Raw genomic sequence first — 7,280 nt, forward strand, 5'->3', positions numbered from 1 at the left:
GGAAAGCTACAGAAACGTTATTGAAAATATTCAGGATTACAGAGACAGCTGTGGCTGGCAGTAAAGGAGCAATTCAAACTTTAAGAAATGACTTCATATAAAATATGTTTGAAGTGTTCTGGGTCCTGCACTATTTCCGAGTTGTGGAGGACTCAAAACACTCAAGCTTCTCTTCAGATCAGTTCAGAAGTGATGCTCTCTGGTGACAGCGGTGACGACATCATCATAGTCATCATTCAATCCCTCCTCAGCCTGGGTGGGCAAGGTCGTCACCACGGAGACGGGCAGGTCGTTTCCTACAGTCGGAGCAGGTTAGAAAGAAAATGTAGATAATTGATCAGCTGAAGAGTTCTGTAAAGCCCAGTTCAGACCGAGACAAAAAAGTTTGAGAACGTTGCAGGGAATACCATTTTGGTGTGTTATCAAGATGCATACTCGCTTTTTAGCGTGTTTATCAACGCCGTTTGGCCTCCATTGACTTATATTACCTTGCGATTGCGTGCCAATTTACGCCGTAGCATAGGGAGGTTGATCTGGGGTTGGATGGGTCAAACAACACAGGACTTTCACCCAGGAGACCGGGGATCGTGACCCCGCGTATCCTAAACCCAACCGTCCTGTTCTTCTTTTCCTAAACCAAACCTGTCCGCTGTATACAGCGTAGACATACATGGGGATAGGTCAAAATGCATAGACTGATCTCAATAAGTGGCGTATGTATGACACGCCAATTTGTATGCCATTTTGGCGTGTTATCAAGACGCATAATCACTCATGCTGTATACGGTGTAGACATACACGCAAAGTCATGATGTCATGTTGGAAATAAAAATGATCCATAATCCAGGTTATTTCTATGTTACAAACTGTCACCTGGTGGAAATGGCAGAGTTTTAGACGGAGGCTCAACAAGCGCACTAAGCACGGTATGTGGTGGGGCGGGCTAGAGAGTGACTGAAGAGAGGTAGCGGTGACAGAATAAAGCCAAATGTAACTGTAGCAAGTATCTCACTATCACTATCCTAATTAATATTTTAAGACTCTACCAATGATATCCAGCTACTAAAAGCCTAAAAAGTCGGAAACTATAACGGAAGATAATCGTCTCTTTGCAGATGATACACCGTCTCGTCTCATTGCGTTAATGTGAAGTGGAAGGTTTCAGAACGCTGCAGACCAGAGCATTGCAAGTAGCTGGAAATAGCGAATCTTTGGTCTAAACTGGACTTTCCAAGCAGTGGCTCCTAGGCTGTGGAATGACTTGCCTCTCTCGCTACGTTGTGTGGATTCTGTCGAATCTTTTAAAAAGCAGCGGAAGACTCTGCTGTTCAAGCAGGCTTTTACTTAGTCGATGGGTTTTTTTATGGTTGTTTGTTACATTTTCTATTTGTATTTCAATTTGCTCGTATTGTGACTTCTTGTGTTGTATTGCATTTTATTGTGAAGCACTTTGTGATTTTTATCTGTGAAAGGTGCTATACAAATACATTTTACTTACTTACTTAAGAAACAACTGTCAATCATCAACACCAGCGTGGTAGTGCGAGATGGATTGATTGATTGATTGTAAAGTCAGTGAAAGATTCAGAGTCCTACCTGTTGTCCTGCCTCGATATAAAGACACCATGATGAAAGTGGAGATGCAGTACGGACAGAACACCACCAGGTGGACAACTAGTCTGAACACAAGGTGGAGGTGGTCTGGGGTTGTGTCAGGGGGCGGGTCTGAGGTTGTTTCAGGGGGCGGAGCCATGGTTGAGTCAGGATGTGGAGCCATGCTTGTGTCAGGAGCCAGTGCCGTGGTCGAAGGTCGGTCCGTGTCCACGAGTTTCCCTGGGGAAATAAAGATTTCCAGCTATCAGGTGAAAATCTGGATAATTAAACCAGCACCCAGTTGTGGTTTGGGAGGCGGACACTCAACTCTTTGATTAAGCTTATAGTTAAGGCTGGCTCAGGTTTGCCTTAGACCAGTCCTTAGTTTTGCTGACTTAGGTTTAGACTGCTGGGGGGACTTCCTATGACACACAGAGCTCCTATCTCCTTCTCTCTCCATCTGTGTGTCTCATGTCCCATTATTGCCTGTTACTAATTTAGCTTCTTCCCTGGAGTTCTTTTGCTTTCTTGCATCACAGATTTCCTTGGATTGTGGTGGCAACTGGATTGTGGCTGCACCTGCTGCTGTCTGAGGTTTGTGTCTGTTAAAATGAAGTTTTTCGTCGCCACTGTCACCCATAAATGCTTCTATTTGGATTTGACACTATAAATAAAATGTAATTGAATTGAATAAACCTCTTAAATCAAAGGTAACCTCCTCACCTGTGACAGAGACCCAGCTGGGTGGAGACTCTCCAACACTGCTGATGTTGCACGTGTAGAGGCCTTCATCAGACCTGGAAACATGGTGGATGGTCATGTGACCTGCAGGCTCAGTCCTGATGAAGGAGCCATCTTTATAGAAACCAGCTGGGAGGTTGGAGGACGTCTTTGTTTTACAGGTCAGAGTGAGGTCTTCTCCCTCCGTCACAGGGAGGACAGGACTCTGCAGGATCACTGGTCCACCTCAACACAGAGACAAACTACAGCATGTCATCCATTCACACACAGCTTCATCAATACTGACTCCACAGTCTGATCTTACCAGTGACAGTGATGTTGATGATGTTACTGGTTGCTCCCTCTCTGGACTCACACCAGTAAACTCCACTGTCCAAAGGGACAATGTAGCCGATGTTACAGGACGAGCCAGCAGGGTTTTCCCCCCATCTCCACACTTAGATTTTTCTTCTTCACTCGTCTTCCTCCTCAGAGTCCATCCAGCAGATGTGTCGTCCTCACAGCTCAGAGAGGCAGACGACCAGCTGAAGAACTGAGAGCTGCTGGGACTCACAGTCAGAGAGGCTGGAGGAAGGAGGGAAGAGGATGTGGTGGTTAAAAATAAATCGACAGCCGTGACAGCACATGGCTGGTATGTTTGACTGTCATCATGGCAAAATGTGGTCTGGGTGACGTCCACTTTCGAATGAACTACCACAGAAACAGTTCTGAGTTTATATGTCTGTCTGTCTGTCAACAGGGTAGCATCACAACTTTTTTTTTCTATAAAAAAAAAAACGGCCTACTCCTGCTGGTATGGAGAGTTATTTCGTGCATGCTAGTTTGCTGTTGGCTCAAGTCTTTGCAATGTGTTCTAGTGCAACTTTTTGGCCCAGATCAGGCGACGTGAGGCGACAAAACACTCGGTCTTCGTTGCCACTAGTTTGATGTCAGGTTGGTGTGTCCGGGTCTTTATGGGTGTTTTAAGTAGGCAAGAAGAAAGCAGTGAAGAGGAATCCACTCTATGCCTGCGCTGGCCTGTTTTAACGTTGGGTTGTTAATTGAACTAAACATCCTGAGTGTGCAAAAGCAAGGGGTGGCGGTTGCTCAGTCCGTAGGGACTTGGGTTGGGAACCGGACGGTTGCTGGTTCAAGTCCCAGTACGGACCAAAGTACACAGTGTGGATTGGTAGCTGGAGAGATGGTAGCTGGAGAGATGCCAGTTCTTGAGCAAGGCACCATACCCCCAACCGCTCAGGGTGCTGGTCCACCACTCACTCTGACATCTCTCCATTTGTGCATGAATAGGTCCTGAACATGTCTGTGTGTATTTCAGGCCTGTGTAGTAGTGATTTCTAACAGAGTGTAAATTGTAATTTCCCCACTGGGGATCAATAAAAGAGGATGTAGTTTAGGTATTATATATACATCTTGTTTGTATGATCAGTTTCAACACATTTACAACTTGTTCTCCTCATGCAATCTCTGTTCTAAAAAAAACTGTTCTATGGAGAAAGAGGAGTTTACTAACCTGTGTTTGTGGTGCAGCTCAGCGGTGAGGTCAGAACTGAAGAGAAATGAAACTCAGGTTGGTTTGTGGTTTAATGTGCAACTAGACATTAGAGAAGAGATACAGGCATTAGAGCGTAGTGAACACAGACAAATGTTGGTGCTGCTGTGTACAGACTAAGAATAACAGGACAGAAAGGAGAAGGGTCTCCTTTTCAAGTTCTGCAGCTGTGTTGGACAGTTTTTCTTTACATGTCAACACTTTATATCTATTTGGGTTTGCTCCGTATGAGTCGGACTCACCTTCGCTCCAAAATGCTGTAAAGTGATCGTTAAAAAAATGACAACGTCCCATGAACAAAGTAGTCCCAGTTAATAGGAAATCATATTTTGGCTTCTAACATTTCCTATAAGTTCTCACAATGATCTACATGCAGAATATTTAGTCAGTATTAACGGTGCCATCCTGGATCCTGGATCGTACATTTCCCATCATGCATTTTATAAGTGTTTTCACTGTCTGAAAAGGGACTAAAAGCCGAACTTCATGAGTTAAATTAGTCCAATTCCCCTTTAGAAACAATACACTTTTAAAGAAGATTTAAAAATTATTTTCAGAACATTATCACATCGACTCAAAGTAACATTTAACACTGTGAAACAGGCATGAAATTGATAAAAAACTAAACTGTAAATAATGTAATTAGATGACAGTACTTCGAGTGATGATTGTTAAGTTGTAGCTCAGACCCTAACACACCCCGAAGTTTACCTACAGAGCAGCCACAGCAGAGAGATGTTTCCTCCATCCTGACTCTTTGTGAAGTGAGACTTATTGAAATGTGTCATCAAGTAAAAACCCTCCTCCTTCCTCTGTGACTGTGGCTCAGTGTTGTGGTTTCCTTTCCACACACTTTGAGGAAGAGATGAATCTGATTAGTTCTCTTTTGTTGACAGTAGTACTGTTGTTGTTATGACTTTCCTTCAACACACCCTAGATGTCCTGTGTGTTAGTCTGTAAAGGTGCAATAAAACGGAATTAATTCATTTTAAAGACGCAGGCTCTGAATCACAACAGGAAGTGAAGAGAGACAAACACTAGAGCAATCTTACCTGCATGATACGTTCACTGACAGTCGGAGAAACTCTGAAGGATGTGTTTGTGGTTTTGTGCATTTGAAATCTGAGGCTGAACTTGAAGCTGCTGCTTTGATCGGAAAGTTTCCGAAAGACTTTCATTTAGTTTGAGGTTGTTATCTGAAAACATTGATCCTACACATGAAACCAGCTGTATGTCCCTGTAGATGGCAGCGGTTTGGATGGGTGGAAGTAAACGGGGAGGGGGGGGGATTTTCGGCGTCTCCTGACAGCTCGTCTCTGTTCAACCACAAAAATGTGGTCAGAAAGAGACACCGTACGGCTGCAAGCTATCGGTCCGCAGAGCAAGGTGTGAAGTTTCCACTGGCTTCTTTAAAGTGTGCATTCTAGAGACACATTTACAGCACATGGACTTAACTTTAAACAGATTTAAATGAAGATGTCTGGTTTCTGAAGTTAAAGTTTTATTTTCAGACTGAATTTAAACATGTCCAGGGCTGCTCTCGCACCAAAATGAAAATGGGTCCCCAGCAAAAAGGGAATTGTTCTTTCACTAGAATCCCACCCTTAAAGCTATGGTGCACAGTTTCTTTTGCCCCCCATAAGGAAATCTAAGTAATGACAACACAACTGTTGTTGCATCCACATGATACAAACAAGCCTTCCGTGATCCACATAGTTGCTATTAGCCAATGAGGACCGGGAGGATTTAAAAAAACATGGACTCTTCGGAAGAGGTAATTATCTTCCCTCGAGTTTTTGCGCGGAAGTCACCAGAAGACACAATCTTCTTAGCGTTAGCCATACTGACAAATACAGAGAGTTGTGTGGAGCAACTCATTTGGCAACGGCTTGAATGTAACAGACATTCATTAATATCAAAAAGTTACGCACTAAAGCTTTAAGTAACACAATGGCAGAATGTATGGCTGTTTTGGTCACTGATATCACAAGTAAATACGTTGAAAACAAAAATCCCAGCAGATTTGGGGTGACAGTAGCTCAGTCTGTAGGGAGTTGGGTGGTAACCGGGAGGGTTGCTGGTTCAAGTCCCCATCGGACCACAGTATGGTGGTGGACTGGTAGCTGGAGAGGTGCCAGTTCACCTTCTGGGCACAACCAAGTTGCCCCTTGAGCCAGAACACCATTTCTCAGAGCCTTTCCATGGGCAGCTCCCTCACTCTGACATCTCTCCATTAGTGCATGTATAGGTACTGAGCATGTGTGTGTAATGAGACCTGTGTGCAATAACAACAGAGTGAAAACATTGGAATTTCCCCTTGTGGGATTAATAAAGTATAAATTATTAATATTATAAGGTGTGGTCTAATTTGTACCCAGTTTAGGGGTCTTTGAAGTGAAATGGTCAGATAATTGTTTCATGTTCTTTGACACAAAAACTGTGACTGCGTCCCTTCTGCACCCTGGAAGCCATTTTTAGGGTTCAATATCTTCAGACAACTCCAAAGAGCCATGGCATTTGGTTGGAGCGAGACAAAACAGTGTACAACAGATCCAAATGCCTGAAAGACACAAACAGATGTCAGAGCTTTTAATTTCTGACCCTTGAAAATGGAAAAAATTGAAACAGGTGGTTTTGGTGGGCTCTGGCAGTCCCCAAAGTATGTATCCCCCCTCCCTCAGAGACACAGCTATACTAAACCGGCCGGGAGGAATCAGGGACCCGGTCTCGTCCTTATTTACAAAGTGTTCAACTTAAAGTAATTTCCTGCTATTATGAATATGTCGGAATATATAATGATGCTTTCATTTCAGTTGTGTTTCTGACTGATATTCAGATCTTTTTGTTTTTATTTCACCAAATGGCTTTTGGCTAAATGTAAACTGTTTCCCGGTGCCAATAAAGCAACTTTGAATTGATTTTGAGTTCAACATGTGCATCTGTAGCCACTCGAGACTCTGACGTCCAGCGCTTTCCCATCAACACAGTTGCGGTTTGTCCCAGTCCACCTGAGACGCTAACTGAGAACGGAGCCCGGCAGGCGTTCATTGATTCGTTCATTCCATCATGGTTCCTCTCTCGCTGTTCTACGTCTTGTTGACGGTCCCTGTGTTGAATTTCTCTGACGGTGAGTTGTTTCTGTGGAAAAAGGTATGTTATGTGTGTGTGTGATTGTTAAGATGAGTTAAGCTTTTACTAATCACCTGTTTTCCGGTTGAACGAGCGACCCTGTTAACTGCGTCACTGCCCACCGTAACACCCTGAGCTACCAGGATGACGCAAAAGTTTTCCCATTCGGCGCTGTGGTAAGAGAGGAAAATAGAGAAGAAGAAAATGTATGAGAATTTGAAAATAGAGAGACAAAGTATCGAGGGATTTGATTAAAACTGTTGCCAGG

At 43.7% G+C, this 7,280-nt stretch overlaps 1 long non-coding RNA gene across 1 annotated transcript; it reads right to left on the reverse strand.

Moving 5' to 3' along the window:
• Positions 1-2,769: 2,769 nt before the first annotated feature.
• On the reverse strand, positions 2,770-4,617 carry LOC120572999. Its single transcript, XR_005641574.1, has 3 exons — positions 4,599-4,617; positions 3,845-3,880; positions 2,770-2,898 (listed from the first exon to the last, which is right to left on the reverse strand). It is a non-coding gene; the product is annotated as an uncharacterized LOC120572999 (long non-coding RNA).
• Between the last annotated feature and the right edge of the window lie 2,663 nt (positions 4,618-7,280).

The sequence above is a fragment of the Perca fluviatilis genome, chromosome 14 (assembly GCF_010015445.1).
Source record: "Perca fluviatilis chromosome 14, GENO_Pfluv_1.0, whole genome shotgun sequence".
Taxonomy (NCBI): Eukaryota; Metazoa; Chordata; class Actinopteri; order Perciformes; family Percidae; genus Perca; species Perca fluviatilis.